The 17929-nt window shown below is 32.1% G+C and overlaps 1 long non-coding RNA gene across 2 annotated transcripts; it reads left to right on the top strand.

Moving 5' to 3' along the window:
* The first annotated feature begins 255 nt into the window (after positions 1 to 255).
* On the top strand, positions 256 to 8607 carry LOC120069717. Of its 2 annotated transcripts, XR_005479649.1 has the most exons (6): positions 256 to 654; positions 5182 to 5276; positions 5427 to 5554; positions 7173 to 7218; positions 7750 to 8471; positions 8553 to 8607. It is a non-coding gene; the product is annotated as an uncharacterized LOC120069717 (long non-coding RNA). The 2 variants fall into 2 exon arrangements; XR_005479648.1 differs by lacking the exon at positions 7173 to 7218 and having other exon boundaries at positions 259 to 654.
* The last annotated feature ends 9322 nt before the right edge of the window (positions 8608 to 17929 follow it).

Below are 17929 nucleotides of genomic sequence, written 5' to 3'. Positions count from 1 at the left end.
AAGAGAAAAAAATTCAAGACAAAAACCAAATTAGTTTAGAAAAGTTGCATTTAGAGATTCCAACTCAACTCAACTCTACACTTCAAATACAGACTTTCTAACTCAACTCTATACTCTGAATACAACTTTTTAACTCAACTCAATTCAACCGCCTAAACAAAGACATTTCAATTCAACTCTACATCCTTAATACAAACAATCTAATTTTACAAATAATCTAACACCTCACATAAATAATTACCAATGCTGGTCAATTCTACGCGCCAAAGGCTCCAACAAAAAAAATGGTCTAAAAACACTCGGCCCGTGAAAAATCACAATGGGCTGAAAATACTATGATTCAAATTTGGGCCTTGAAGAAAATTGGTCTCGCGATCCATTTCCCATTTGTAATTCGGGCTGAAATCTCCGGCGACGGCACCAGCTCGTTACCCCATGCTTACGGTTCATTTCCGGTGCCACTTCTTCTACTCACAGAACCGAGTGTTTTCGGAACTCAAACGATCACAATAGATTCTCAGTTTCAAGCAGAATTTCGAACAAGAGAGGACCAGCGTCGCTCAATTTGGAAACGAGTAAAGTTTAAATGGCTCCATCCAGCGGTATAGCCTCTATTCGTTGGGAGTTGATCTCATTGAGACCTTCGGTACTTTGGTAAGGAGTTATATAATCTGTGATTAGTTCTAACAGTTTTCGTCTTCAATAAGTAGCTAGCATGGTATGCAATTCGATTGATTACATAGGAATGTGTTCTAAATCAGTTATTTCGCTGTTGATTTTGCATCTCTAAGGGTCTGTTCGTATGATTCTTGTATTTGTTGATGATCTTATGCTTACTGGCTATGATGCCACTCTTGTTTAGTTCTACATGGATATGCAGAAGAGAATTCATATTCTCATTTGGACCAAGTTATATCTTTAACTTCGAATAACAAAAGAAGTGTGAAGGGAGAGTCAACGTTTTTTTGCTCTCTAGGACCTTTAAGCGTTGTATTCTTTTAGGTTTATTCCTTAATATAAGCTGTTATTGGCGTTCTCTGACCAATCCAATCTCCACTGCAGTACACATGGTGGTTTCCTATATTATCTCCATCTTTACTAATAATACCAAATCTGACATTCCCTCAGTTATAAACAAACTTAGTCAGCTTGCTCAGGCATCACCTATCGTGTAGTGCTAAGCACCTAAATAAGAGTGTTGAGGTATCTTAAGGGCACCATGCTTCTTGATTGATGCAAATGATAAGCCTGTTTATCAGGTCGTTCTCACCAGTTATCGTGATGCTAACTGGTCTAATTGCCTTGTTGAGAGCAAACCAATCGTAGGGACCACTGGATTAGATTCCAATTCTCTGCGTGTTTCAGTTGAATTAATTTGGCTTCAAGCTTCATTTCATGAACTGGGAATCTCTCTTGCTGTTATTCAATCTTCTGATGTGGTAATAACGGACCACTGCATTAGATTCCAATTCTGAGTTTCAGGCCCAAACTAAACCCATTGAGATTGATTTTTTATATGGATAATTGCGATGGGCAGCACTATTAGAACTAATAATTGAGTGTATAGCAACATTTTTAAAGAATAACAAATATAGCAAAATTTACCCACGATAGACTCCTATCAGTAATAGACTTTATCATCGATAGATCCTACCAACGATATAATCTATTACTGATAGACTCTGAAAGTTGGATCTAAATTTTACTATATTTGTAATTTTTTTTGCATCGTGCTATATCTACTAATACTTTAGGTTTGATTGCTATATTTGCAACTAGCCCTATACATAGTTTGTGATCAGATCTTGTAGATTGGAAGCTCGTCAATTTTCTTATTTAGATCAAATTTTCCTGTGAATCTTTCGAACTCACGTTTCTTGCTTCTCGGAGGTAAATTTGGCCTTGTAGAATCTTCTTCAAGTTTGAGGGGGGTGTCAAAGAACACAAAATGCTACCCCTCAAACTTCCCAACCAACTGTATCTCGTGCTTGAAATTTTCAGATTCTCTTCAATCACTCAGTATATGTAGATTGTAGTCTTGCTCTTTCTCAAAATTTCTAGCCAGATAATGAAAGCTGTAGAAGAATCCCAAATAAGTTTTCTTATCAAAATCACGGATTTCACTATTACTATTGTTGGCTGGGAGCACATGCACGTTGATAATCTTGAAACGGAGGTGTTTAGGTTTGTAAATGCCTTCAATGCTGTGAAAATAGTCCGAGTATGATTCTGTGCTCTATCTTTCTTGGGGTCTGATGTCTACTCTCGGGAAATTCTTGAATAAAGGCAAGGCCAACTGACATACTGTATGTTTGTATGGACTATATGGTATGTTTACTTTATGAGCTAGTATCAGCAGAATAGTTCTACGGCTTTTCTTATATTATGTTATTATTATAAACTTAAATGCCTGCACTAATTTGTACCTTAGAACGTGATATTTTGGAAGTAGCATTCATTGTGTGCTAGAAAATCTATGCTGGTTTTGGATAGGTACAACTGGAAGGGGGAAAAAAATTCTCACCGCTGTGGCCTGTTGAACCATCTGGCTAAAAGAACCCTCCTAGTGGGTGTCCCCTGAAATTGTTAATGCTTATTAAATGCAACGAACAATTTCAACCCCACAACACCAAGCTCTCTCTAGTAGAAGGGATTCTAGAGCTTGCTAAGTCGCAACATTAGCTTATATTTATTAATATTTTTTCCAACTTGGTTATTCTACCTAATTTCTATTTCTTTCATTAATAATTCTCATTGATGACCGTAGTAATGGAGCATGTTCCTTAATTGATTACATGACAAGATACTAGCTTTGAGCCTTTGAGTGAGTTGTAATGATACGAAATCAAAGGCATGGTGAAAACTGTGATACCAAATGATATGCCAACCTGGTAAGAACAAGTACTTCCTAAGCGCACATGGTAACACCCAGTAAACATACAAGGAACCGCTCTAGGGGAAGAAAGCACTAACCTTGATGGTCAAGCCTTTGAAAAGGGAAACTCATTCTCCATCCAAAGTCAAAAACACTCCACAAGTTTGAATGTCTCTTAAGGGCCTATTTGAGGGTCCAATATCCTATGTGGAAAGATGATATAGCCCCTATATCACTATTTGGCCCACTGAAATATCATCTCCCCTTTTCACTTTCTTTAATATGTGCACAGTAACTCTCATTTAACAACTCTCTCAGCTTCTCCACCCTCACTTCTTATGTCTCCTCCCTTCTCACACCCAATCGTCACTCTCTCCTCCCTTCCTATGGTCCACTTACGTTTTTATTTCTTTATTCTTTTCATGAGTTTATTTCATTATACTTCGAGTGCAATTTTTTTTCACTACATCCATTTTATTAAAAAACCATGTAATTTCAATCTAGTTCCATGCACCCATTTTTTACATTCAATTTACATACATCATTTTTTTCCTCTAATGTCCTGTGATAGAGTATATTAATAATTTATTATCTATAAATTATGTCATTCAAGTTTTCATTTTTATTTCTTTAATATATCAATTATTTGTATGTATAATGCCTATTAAAAAATCACAATATTTTGGATTAAATCTTTGTACACAATTTCTAAAATAAAGAAAATCTCTTCATATACAACATCAATATTCTAAATCTACTCTTCAAAAGCTCATTATAAAATCTCAATAGAAAACTCATCCGTGAATATATATGAGAAAAACCTAACGATATCCCTCAAATCAAAGAGAAGCAAATTTTTTTTTAAAAAAATGTCTCACTAAAATATTTAACTGTTCATTCATAACTCTTTAGTTCTCGATAGTTTTTAAAAATTAAACTTATAAATACTACTTTCACTCATTTATTTTTATTTTTTTATTTGTCTTACTTTTGTAGACTCTTTTCAAAATTCAAGTCATGATTGAAAATTATATATATATATATGTTTAGTATTAAAAAGTGGGAAAAGGTTTTAGAAAAAAAAAGTCGGTACGTCCATCCCTGGCTTAGAATTTAATTTCGTATTTTTAAATGTTGGGATTTCGTTGATTATTTACGATTAATCTTAAATTTTGACTGAGTTTTTTTAAAACAACAATAATAAAGAATTATTTAAAAGACAATAATTGAATACAAAAAATTGAATTGATATAATAATTAAATTATAAGATCTAAAAAAAATAGTGTTCATACAAGCAAATTATTTTGGAGTAAAACTAAACTAGATATCACAGACATATGAACTTTGCACACCAAAACACAGACATATGAACTCAGGCATAACAACTCTATATACCCAAACGCATACTTATAAACTTAGACAATGCAACTCTGCACCCTAAACACAGACATCAGAACTCCCCAAACATCAAAACTTCAGACATCTTATATCATCTCAGCGCCTCAAACAGCCCCTTGGGAACATGTAACATACTCTTGATTTGGAGCCACGAGAGGAACTCTTTCCATTTTCATTTTACCAAAATGTCTAACCTCTTATATCTACAAATGAGAACCCTAAAACTAACCTAACATGAATAGTGTTAGTTACAAGTTATTTGAGGGTCTCTAAATTGACAAAATGAAATACATCTGACTCCACTTTCGGATCGAAGAGCTTAACAGCACATTAAAAGTAAAGTACAAGGTAAGGTTGAAGGTTACAAGATAAACACCCAAATTATCCCTAAACCTTGAATAATCCCTAATGGAAGCTTTTGAGAATGGGTGTCTTCATGTTGCCTTCTCTCCACTTGTTCTCCTTTCTCTTGAAGTTCGATATCTCAAATGTTGAAGTGAAGATCCCTTTCTTCTGTGATTGATCTTAGTGCCATTACGTCCGATTCCATCTTCAAAGCTATATGCTAATGATCAGAGGACAACTTAAGGAATCTCAAGCATTAGTGATTGGACATTAGTAGATGCAACTACACAACGTGGTATGATTGCATTTCGACCACAACCTTAGTCGTGAGAAGTAACTCACCGTTACAAGATCATTAGCTTGAAGATTGATTGACGTTCCAGCTATTGATATCGCAAAATGATTTTCCTCAAGTTCCTTTTTGTCTAACTATGAACTCTAGCGAAATCTGTCGAGGAACTCTATGCTGCATTTTTTTTTCTGATGGAATGGAAACAAAACTAGATAAATTATGAAATACCAAATTTGCTGGTGAAGGACATAATAATTCTTTTTAATGCAGATTGGAGGTTAGACCATGAGTGCTATATAGGAAGCTTTTATCAATAATCAAACCAGTTGGAATTTCACAACTATTACCCTCTGAGAAAAAACAAGGTAATTAGCATTTATGACAATGTTATCCTTTAAACATGAATCAAATTTTCTGGAAAAATGAACAAATAATTAGTTTTTTTTCCCTGGATGTGCGACATTATATTCTCGACTAAAAAAGTAGGGGATAATCAGTTACTTCTTGCTTCACAGAATATCAAAGCTATCAATTATGGTGCAAAGTACTTTAAGGCAAAGCCTATTTTTGGTACCCAACATGAGTGAAAGTACTATGAGATCAATATTGGCCGAAGGATATAGAAGGATAAAGAAAGAAAAAGGTCATGTCCTATTCACGTTGGATTTATCCTCATGTTTCGATATTTTTCCCTTATTGTTGCTGGACTTTTAATATTAATATTATTGTTTTCAAAACTTTTTAGAGAAATATTGTTGTTTTGAAACTTATTAGAGAAATATTGTTGTTTTGGGAGTTCGAGGCTAGAGGTCGAACGTTGAGAACTCGACTAATGTTGAGGTCGAATGTTGAGAACTCGACGAACAAAGAAAAACTTGGAAACAATACATAGGTCGAAACTTCAACCCTCGACAAGGGAAATCTTGCGAATCTCGCTTAGGTTGTCGAAGGTTGAAGTTTCGACACACATCCATCCTCGAGATTGCAGGTTTATTACTTTTCTTTTTCCCTCATAGAGGAAATAAAGTAATGAGATGGTATACTATATGTATCTGTGTACTCGAACTGTTTCTAACAATCTATGCATTTTGTTATCATTTCGAATTAGACGGAGGCTTGTGGGATTGACGTGAGGGGGTGGGGATGGCTATATTTCTGAGAGCGAACTCCAGGCGAATATAAAGCGCATGGATACAAGTTATGCCTTGGAATGAAAGACAATTCCCTATGAACAAAATTTTGTATATTAGGTTGTCGAAGGTTACACACATGTCGAAACTTCAAAGCGATTAAGGAGATAAGTGGGCTGAAGCAGATTAAGGAGAGAAGCTAAAGATTTCAAAGCGAGATAGTAGGAGAGAGCGAGATGTTGAACAGAGAATTTTAAGAGGAGAGCGAGATTCAAAAGCGAGAATATTGGAGAGAGGGCGAGATGTAGTTTATATGACTAATCTAACTAAACATTGAACTTGGCAAAATGAAATGGTTGAATAATTGAAAAATGAGAATTATTCAGGAATACACATTGAATGCTAGAGTTACGCATTGAGTTTCTAGTAGGTTAGATCTAATAATAAAAAAAAAGTGTTTGTGATTGTTCCAGAAGAAATGAAAGCTAGTAATTCATTAAAGGAAAAATAACAACAATAACAGAGAGAGCGAGATATTGAGAGAGAGCGAGATCTTAGGAGAGAGCAAGATGCTTAGAAGAGAAGCGAGACTAAGAGAGCGGAGAGTCTTCACTTATTTGAACTTTCCATAGAAATATATAATATAAAAAAAAAAGCTAAATAATAATAACTATAATTGAATAATCAATTAGACTATAATTGAATATATTAGAATATTATACTATAATTGAATAATCATTAGACAATAAATTGAATATATTAGATTTATTTATACTATAATTGAATAATCATTAGACAATAAATTGAATAATATTAGATATTATACTATAAATTGAATATATTAGATTATTATAATGTAAAACTTTATTGATTACAAAAAAAAAAAAAACATTGAATTATACGGTAGATTATTATAAAAAATTGAATATACAATAAAATTATAATAAAAAAAATTGAATATATAATAAAAAATAATTTTATTCAATCCCTAACTATTTGGAGCCCGTCTTAGTAAACGAAGGATACTTCCTTCGATTTATGTTCAACTAGTTCAAAAATCCACATCGTTGTCGATGGCTAGTTCTGTTCCAATCCATCTCGTTGTGATAACTGAACTTTTGGTCTAACCAGGTCTTCTCAACAACGATGGACCAGGATGTAAGACGGGCATATTAAGGTACGTGATCTAGTAATCTTCATGTGGTTACAAGTTGAAATTGAGGAGAGTAACATTCAGCATACGTTGACAATTGGTAGTAGTCCTCAATAAAATCTTCGTAGTTCATGTTAAAATGCGAGCATGGAATGCCGAATGTTTTGTCACTTGTTACATGAACAGTACCGCTCGATATGTTTTCATCTTATCCCAACAAGATGGATTTGGACAGAACCAGTCACTCGACAACGATGCGGATTTTGGTAACCAGGTTAGGACATAATCGAAGGAAGTGTCATTCGTTACTAAGACGGGCTTCCAGATAGTTAGGGATTGAATAATAAATATTTTTTTATTATATATTTCATTTTATTGTATATTCAATTTTTTTATTATAATTTATTGTATATTCAATTTTTTTTTTAATAATATCTATTGTATATATTCAATTTTTTTTTTTTATTGTAATCAATAAAGTTTTACATTATTCTTTACCCTCACATTTTTCTCTACTATTCAATTATAGTCAATTTTAATATTATTTTTTTTCAGATCATGGCTTTAAACCCAAGACCTGTTGATCCTGATGTTTTGTTCGACCAGTCCATACATCGATCATATGTTGTATGGCGAGATCGTACTACTAGAGAAATATCTTACAGACATTGAGAGGCAGGATTTATTCAGTTGGACTGGCATCTGATCACAGCCTTGGTAGGCTCGAGACACATAAATTCCATATGTCTATTGGAGAGTGCACTATCACTCTACAAGACATAGAAGTGTTGTTGGGGTTACCTATTGACGGTGAACCCGTCACAGGAGTGATATACGATGACTGGTTAGAAGTTTGTCAACTGTACCTCGGTGTGACCCCACCTGCCGACAAGATTAAAGGATCGAAGTTAAGTTTAATATGGTTAGGAACACAATTTCGTGAGCTCACAGATGATGTAGACGAGAAAACCGTCATAAGATATGCGCGAGCATATATACTACAAATGATGGGTGGAAGTCTATTTTCAGATAAATCAAGTATTTTGTTCATTTGATGTTCCTATTACTTTAACTAACCTTCATGATACAGGGCATGGGGTGGAGCATGCTTGGTATGGTTGTATAGACAACTATTCAAAGCAACAAGACCTGAGGTTAGAGAGATAGCTGGGTCTCTCATACTTTCAACTATGGGCTTCGGAGCGATTTCCAACAATGGTTCCACAGCTACATCATGTTAATGACGCTCAATTAGTTGGACGAGCCTACGGTTCTCGGTATGTTGTTTTAATTCAATTTAATTTGTATATCACTAATCTAGTTAATTTAAATTCTAAATTATCAATTTAAAAATTTAGGTGGAGAGATAAATTTTGTGTGACTAGGACAGTCACACATGTAGTCAACCAGTATAGATACATGTTTGATCTGCTTCAACCTGAACAGGTACATTACACTAAACCTAATTGATTATTTTATTCACATTTTTATTCTATTTGTCTTTAATATTCTCTAATATAATATTTTGTGTTTTAGGTTATTTGGGAGTCGTACAAAATTATTGTACATACTTTGCCTAATTTTTGTACATGGTCAAAACATATGGCGGACGATGAGTCCTCTCATATGTTTTCACATTGGTGAGTGGCATCTTCTTGACGGGGTGATGAGACAATTCGGTTTTCAGCAGGATGTCTCATCGCCTTGTAATACTGAACCCGTACTGCATGATATTGACCTAAAGACTGGAGATTGACCTAAAGACTGGAGATTGGTTCGAAAAAGTTGCACATTTGGTAGTGCGATGGCACTATCGTGCAAGATTTATTGCAGTGAGGGTTTCTTTTGAACAGTTTGACACAGATGTCACTTCAGAATATATTCATTGTTATAATAATATCACAAGGCGCTACGTCACTCGTCCGGGAGCAGTTGTGGGTCATCTGGTAAATGAATGAATATTATCTAATTTTTTTAATTTAAATTTATTTTAAATATTGTCTAATTGTTTTATAATTCACAGAGATCCAACAACAGTAGACTCCGTGAGGTTGCGAATGATCCGAACCAGGTTCTTGCTATATGTAGTGACAACCAAAGCTATATGGAGGAAATTCATTATATGTACAATATACCTATTGTTCCTCCACCAGCTCCTAGATGTAGAGGACCTGTTCGGGAAGAGGATGAGTTTGATAAGGTTGCACATAATGTGGAAGAGTTACCCCCTATGATGCAAACGCAGAGTCAAACTAATTATGTTAGTCTGATGACGATGATGTCAGCATTTAGTTCAGGACATTATGACTCAGAGGTTGGTCCTTTGTCTTCCTACGTGTATGGACATGGTCGGGGTCGGGGAGAGCATAATGAATATTTATATTATGAAGCGCCTGCAGAGGTATCAGAGCAACATCAAGAAGAACCCGAGCAACCTCAAGTTCAAAGTCGACGGCGACAACCAGCTCGAAATCGACGACGTCCGCCTCGTGGGACACATTGATTTTTGTTATTATTTTTATATAAATGAGATATTTAATTTACATTCTTTTTATTTTTGTGAGTTATTATTTTTTTAATTTATTCTTTTTAGAGTTTAAATAAAATAATAAAATATTTTTAGAAATTGTTTTTATAAAATGGAAAATTAAAAAAAAAATTAGAAAGAAGAAGGTGGAATGTGTAATAATTAAAAAGGAAAAAAAGGGAAATTTATACAGTATTCTCACTCTCTATCAAAATCTCGCTATTTCACTCTCGCTCAAAATCTAGCTCTCTCATAATCTCGCTCTCGAATTTGATTGGGAAGTTCAGTGGCAAAAAGAAGGAGATTCATTAGCTCGTTATTTATTCAACAAGCTTTGGAAGGAATTCCAGGGGACCTTATAAAAATTTTAGAAATACGATATTTTGATAGAGGAAGGTCTCCGGAATGATAATTAAATAGACTCAATAATAATGTTAGGAAGGTCAAGGTCGAGGGTTCAAAGTTCGACGTACAAATGAAAGGAAAGTTAAGGGTTCAAAATTCGACCTATCTATGAAAAACTAGGTCGAATTTTCAACCCTCGACTTATTTAAATATATATATTTATAAATAGTTTGAAAACAACAATATTTTCCTAAATAGTTTCTAAAAGGACAATATCCTCTTAATTTTCCCTGTTGTTGCTTGTTTTTCATAGATATATATATATATGTTATTCTAAAAATGGGTCCATTTGTTATTTGGTTATGAACCAAGATAAACAAAGTTTTTTTTCTTGGAGTAACAATTGAGATTGGCGGTTCGAATTCCCCTACCCTTAATCGGTGTTATTGCATTTTTTCTTTAAAAGGGCTTCTTATTCTTACAAGTTTAACAAATTAGGTGTGCAGCACACAAGCTTTGGTTTTGCAAACATGTCAAAACCCCAACTCAGCCCACATTTCAAAACGTAAAATGACGTTTATGCTCTCCACGTTTCAACTTCACCTCCCTACATTTTAGGATTTCACTTTTTCACTACAATTTCCTCACTCTTCTCCTTTCAATTTCCTCACTCTTCACCTTTCAATTTCCTCGATCAATTTTCAACTCCCCTTACTCTCTTCAACTTCCATTACTCAAGAAATCATCGATCATTGTTCATCGTTCATTCACTGTTCACCGTCCGTTCATCTTTCTCGACCATCAGTGTATCATTTCGTCTTCTTCCCCTATCATTGTGTTGATTGTTCACTGTTCGTTCACCTTCCTTTCAACATTTCTTTTCCCTTATTCAATCTTTCATCTTCCGACCATCGCTGTGTTGATATATTTCAACCAAAATGGCAAGGTATTTCACACTTTTTGCCATTGATTGATTTTTTTTTCTAAGTTTTCTATTATTCTCTTTTTGTCGATTACTGTTTTTTTTTTTTTTTGTCTTTTAATTTGTTGACAATATTTTGTTGTTTTCTCATTAAATATTAACAAAACCGGAGAAAGATTGAGAAACTAAAACAAAAAAGAGGAAATAAACTTCAAAAAAGGTGAAAGTTCAAAAAATAGAAAAAAACAAAAAACAAAAAAAGAAGACGTCATCGAATAATGAGGTAAGTATTGTACTGATACACTTAATCCACTTGATACATTTTATATGTTTGATACACTTGATGTAATATTGATACACTTGCTATGCTTCATTGATACACTTGGTGTAATTTTGATACACTTACTATGCTTCACTAATACACTTAATGAATTTAATATACTTTATACACTTAATATACTTCACTAATATACTGTATATGTTTTATATGTTTAATATATTTGATGCACTGCTGATACACTTGGTAAGCTTCACTGATACACTCGATGGATTTAATACACTTGATACACTTCCCTTTGATAGACTTAAAATACTTCACTGATACACGTGATATGTTTTATATGTTTGTTATACTTTATGTACTGCAAATACACTTGATATGCTTCATTGATACACTTGATGGATTTAATAGACTTAATACACTTGATATCCTGTTGATACACTTAATATACTTCACTAATACACACTTGGTATGTTTTATATGTTTGATACACTTGATGTAATGCTAATACACCTGATATACTTCGTTGATACAACATTTTATATGCTTAATACACTTAGAATATTGCAAATACCCTTCATATACTTCGTCGGTACACTCAATTGGTTTGATATACTACATTTGATTGTACTGATACACTTAACAGATATACTTCACTTGATTGATTTGTTACACTTGATACATTTGATATATTTGATGAACTTGATACTGTTGTTATATTCGATACACTTGATACATTTTATATACTTGATACACTTGTTTGCTAATGCATTTATTTTTATTCATTATAAATTTGACTGATTTAATTGTTTTCACTTTACTTGAACAGGATAATGTTTTATCGAACCTTGGAAACAAGGTTCATTACTATGCAAAGTTGCAAATATTAGAATCAATTGTTGAAAAATTGATTGAACAAATGCAAATGTCTAGGAAGGGTCCGTTTGGGCACCTTCTTGATATTCAAATCAAAAAGTGTCTTGAACAATTATTAGTTCACCCGATAAATCCACTTATGAGACTTTGATTTTCAATCTAGAGGGCAATATTGTAAAATTTGAACCGAGAGAATTTTATTTAATAGCTAGCAAGGTTTGATAAAACATTATCCTATTAAGTAAAGTGAAAACAATTGAAGTAGTCAAGTTTATCATGAATACAAACAAATGCATCAAGTATATAAAATGTATTAAGTGTATCGAATATAACAACAGTATCAAGTTCATCGAATATATCAAATGCATCAAGTGTATCAAATCAATCAAGTGAAGTGTATCAGTACAATCAAATGTAGTATATCAAATCAATTGAGTGTACTAGTGAATTATATAAAGGTATTTGTAGTATTTCAAGTGTATGAAGTATATAAAAGGCATCGTTTGTATCAACATTACATAACGTGTATAAAACATACGAAATGTTTATTAGTGAAGTATATTAAGTGTCTCAACATGATATTAAGTGTAATAAGTCTATTAAATCCATTGAGTGTATTAGTGAAGCAAAATGTATCTGCATTACATCAAGTGTAGCAAACATATAAAACGTATCAAGTGTATTAGTGAAGTATATTAAATGTATCAACATAATATCAAGTATATTAAATTCATCGAATGTGTCAATGAAGCATACCAAGTGTATTGGCATTGCATCAAGAGTATCAAACATATGAGGTGTATCAGTGAAGTGTATTGAGTTTATTAAATCCATCGATTGTATCAGTGAAACATACCAAGTGTATCAAACATATAAAATGTATCAAGTGAATTAAGTATACCAGTACAGTACTTCTCATTATTGATGGTGTCTTTTTTTTTTTTTTACTTTCACCTTTTTTGAAGTTTATTTTCCTCTTTGTTATTTTTAGTTTTTCAATCTTTTCTCTGTTTTGTTTATATTTAACAAGAAAACAACAAATTATTATCAACAAGTTAAAAAGAAAAGAAAAAAAAGGTTGAAAAGGAGAATAATAGAAAATTTAGGAAATAATAAAAAAAAAAATCAATCAATGACAAAAAGTGTGAAATACCTTGCCATTTTGACTGAAATATATCAACACAGGGATGGTCGAAGAAGATGAAAGGTTGAGTAAGAAAAAAAATGTTGAGAGGAAGATGAGCGGACAGGGAACAATCAATACAATGATAGAGGAAGAAGACGAAATGATACATTGATGGTCGAGGAAGATGAACGGACAGTGAATGGGGATCGATTGTTTCTTGAGTAATGGAAGTTGAATGGAGTAAAGAAAGTTGAATGCTGATTGAGGAAATTGAAGGGTGAAAAGTGAGGAAACCGGAAGGTGAAACGTGAAGGAATTAAAGTGAAATCCTAAAATGTAGGGAGGTGAAGTTGAAACATGGAGAGCATAAACGTCATTTTACGTTTTGAAATGTGGGTTGAGCTGGGGTTTTGACATGTTTGCAAAACCAAAGCTTGTGTGTTGCACACCTAATTTGTTAAACTTGTAAGAATACAGTATATTTACTTTTCCTTATGAAAATATCACTTACGTCGTATTCCTATGTTGTATATCAATTTCTTAAAGGTTGCGGTTGGTAATGATTTTATAATTAAGTTTGTCAGGTTATCCTACGGACAAATTTGTTATACAGTGATGTCACTATTTTCTTCAAGATCATGAGGGTAGAAAAGCTTTGGTGAAATATGTTTTGTTCCATCTCCTTTAATATGTTCCTTTGATTTGGGATATGTATGTTATATTGTTTTGTTTATAATATCATTGGAAGAATTTACTAAAAGATAAACCACATGTTCCACAAATACATATTCTTGATTAGTCTCGTGAATTGTAAGAATTTCAGTATGATTTGAGGAAGTAGTTGTTATGGTCTGTTTCACTGATACATGTGAACAGATAAATTGTTTGAGATCTAGCTTTGTGTGGAATAGATGAATATCCAAAATCTGCATAACCAATTAGTTCAAATTTTGATTTATTTGAATAAAATAAATTCTTATCAATCATATGCTTAGTTTCATTTCAATATCTTTTTGTTGGAGAAGAAGTGTATCTAACTAATAAATTTATTGAAAATGTAATATCTGGTCTTGTATTATTAATAATATACATGAATGTACCAATTGCACAAAAACATGGTACTTTAGGACCAATTAGTTCTTCATTATCATCTTGAGGTCGAAATATTAGTTCTTCATTATCATCTTGAGGTCGAAATATATATTTTCCCATATCTAGTGAATGAACTTCTATTGAAATGTTTAATAAATGTGTTTTTTCCATATATAATCTTTTCAAAAATTTTCCTATATAAGTTGACTGATGAACAAATATTCCATCTACTAAATCTTCAATTTGCAAATCAAGAAAAAATTTTGTTTTTTTCAAGATCTTTCATCTCACAAATTCTTTTTAAGATATTCTATTACTTTTGGAAGCTCTTTAGGAGTTTTAATTATATTTAAGTTGTCAACATATATAGTTATAATAATAAATCTTGACTGTGATTTCTTTATAAAAACACATTGACATATTAGATTGTTTTGATATCCTTCTTTCAACAAATATCCACTTAAGCGATTATACCACATTCATCCTAATTGTTTTAATCCATATGGCGATCTTTGTAACTTTATTGAATATAATTCCCGGGAATTTGATTTATATGTCTCAAGTACTTTAAACTCTTTTGGGATTTTCATATAAATATCATTATCAAGAGATTCATATAAATATATTGTGCCTACATACATAAGATGCATATCCAAACTTTCATACATAGTCAGACCAATTAAATATCATAATGTAATTACATCCACCACTGGATAATACGTCTCCTTATAATCAATGCCAGATCTTTGTAAAAAAAAAAATCTTGTGCAACTAGCTTTGCTTCATATCTTGTGAACTTATTATTTTCATTTATTTTCCTGACAAATATTCATTTGTATCCCATAGATTTGACACCTTCTGGTGTTCGGACTACTGGTAAAAAAAAACTGACTTTTTTAAAGTGAGTTTAATTCTACTTCGATGGCTTCTTTCCACTAAAGCCAATCTTTTCTATGTTGACATTCTTCAACGGATTTTGATTCAGAATCCTCATTTTCAGATATAATATCAAGAGCAACATTATACGCAAAGATGTTATCAATAAATTACATTAGTTCGATTTTATCTTTTTTTCTGTCATTTTATCAATTTCTTAATGGGTATTCACATCCTCAACCAAGTCTTCTTGACGATTAATTATTTTTCTTTTTTGAGAATTTTTATATTTGGAACCTACTGATCTACCACGCTTCCGGCATGTTTTAGACTCATTAGTGACAACTTGTTTTGTGGAGATATCAATTTTCAAAGAAACATTTATAGCTGATATATGTAATTTAGTTACTTTTTTGCATCTATAAACGCATCCAGTGACTGATTTGCTATATTTTGCAAATGAATTATCTTCTGAACTTTAAATTTATATTGATTTAACAACTAAGATGCATTCCACGTAATTTCTTTTGAACTTAATTCTTTACCCTAATATTGGAAAGTTTATCTCATCAAAATGACAATCAGCAAATCGTGCAATAAATACATCACCTGTCAGAGCTTCAAGATATTTAATAATTGATGGAGAATATGAGAAATATTTGGCTCATGATCATAAGCTAATTAGCTAATTGTAATGATGAATACTTATGATAAACTATTGGCCTAATGTGTACAAGTAATGTTGCATGCAAAATAACATATCTCCGTATAGATGTAGGAAACTTGACTCTCATAAATAATGGTATAATAATTAACTGCAAACGTTTTATGAATGATTCTGCTAAACCATTTTGTGTATGAACACGAGCTACAAGATATTTGACACGTATCCAATTGACATACAATAATTATCAAAAGTTTGGGATGTAAATCACCACCATTATCAAAATGAATGGTTTTAATTGTATAATCAGGAAATTATGCTCTTAACTTGATGATTTGAGCAAGTATTATTGCAAATGCAAGGTTTCGACTTGATAATAAACACACGTATGATCATATGTTGAATGCATCTATTAATACCATAAAATACTTAAATGGTCCACTTGGAGAGTTAATGATCCACATATATCATTATGAATTCGTTCTAAAAATGTAGGTGATTCAATCCACACTTTAGTTGGTGATGATCTAATTATTAATTTGTCTTGAGAGCAAGCATCACGTTATAATTCATTAGATTGAAGAATTTGCTCTTCAATGGATTTTCATTTGAATTCTCAATAATTCTTCTCATCATTATAGACCATGGATGACACAATCTACATGCCAAATTGTAAATATATCTAGATTTATGGACTTCAAATTCATTGTTGCATATGTTTCAATTACTTGTATATGAGTATAATATAATCCAAAAGATAAAACAGGTAACTCTTCCGGTATATGTTTTTCATATGAGATAGTAGATATGATATAAGGATACTACATATTATTCTTTCTATTATTCTTTCTATCAGTTTCAATATGATAATCATTGCGACGTATATTTTTAAAATTAAGTAGATTTCTCTTTGATTAACTAGAGAACAATGCATTGTCTATTGTAAATTTTGTTCCTCCAGACAAAATAATATTTATTTTTCCAAACTATTTAATTAGGTTTGCAGAACATAGTATTGTGTAGACTTTTGCTTCCAGCATTGTCAGTTTGGAAAAATATTTTCTACTTGTAAGTATTGTATGTATAGTTGCACTGTCTACCAGACATAGATCTTTTTTACTCATTTTTTAATCATCTAACATATGAAAATGATTCTCATTTCTTCATTAAAAGAAAATAATTATAATAAAAAACACAACACTTGGAGTATACAAATTTAACATTTACTAAGAGAAAAAAAAATGAAGATGGATAAAAAAATACAACAAGTTTACATATTTTCAAAGTCAAAAGAAACACTTGATGTTCCATTAACTATGTCAATCTTCTCTTCAGAAGATTCAAAGAAGTTCGTCACATCTAAATTTGTCATTTTCTCCTTTTTCTTCTAGGAGACTTGATAGAGATCAACTAAGTGTTTTGACGTACAATATATAGATAAATAAAATAAATAAAAGAAAATATAATAGATTTTAATTCTCCAATATACTAGAAAATAAATAAAAGAAAAGAAAAATATGAAATTAGAAAATTCTCCAAAATCTTCCACTTTTTGCTATTTTCTTTGAGATTTCACCAATGTATGTGTGTTTTCAAGTTCCATCAAGTATCTCTATTTATAAGCAAAATGACAAGTAAAAAGTGGTTTATTTAAACTTAAGAGTGAGTATTTACAAGACACATGACAACATACATAACATGTAGAGGAAGTGACTTTTGGCTTTTGACATTAAGATTAGGTATCTATTTTATACACAATTTGTGGTATTTATAATAAATAGATTTTTTTTTTTTTTTGGGTCAAATTATTCATTCATGAAAGGAAAATTGTAAGCAAAAGCAAGTTGGGAAGTGGGCCAGCCGATTGAAGCCGAGCCGCCAAGAAGGTGTCAGCCAGATAATTTTAGATGCCCCCAACTTTTACATCAAAGCCAGCCATCAGATGCCACGTGGTGGGCTTTGATTTGTCTGTGAAGAATTATCTTCACTCTCTCACCAAGTCAGTTTTTTTCTATTTTACTATTTCT

The sequence above is a fragment of the Benincasa hispida genome, unplaced genomic scaffold (genome assembly GCF_009727055.1).
Source record: "Benincasa hispida cultivar B227 unplaced genomic scaffold, ASM972705v1 Contig557, whole genome shotgun sequence".
Taxonomy (NCBI): domain Eukaryota; kingdom Viridiplantae; phylum Streptophyta; class Magnoliopsida; order Cucurbitales; family Cucurbitaceae; genus Benincasa; species Benincasa hispida.
The sequence above is the reverse complement of the archived record's forward strand: the minus strand, read 5'-3'. Positions and strand labels throughout refer to the sequence as shown.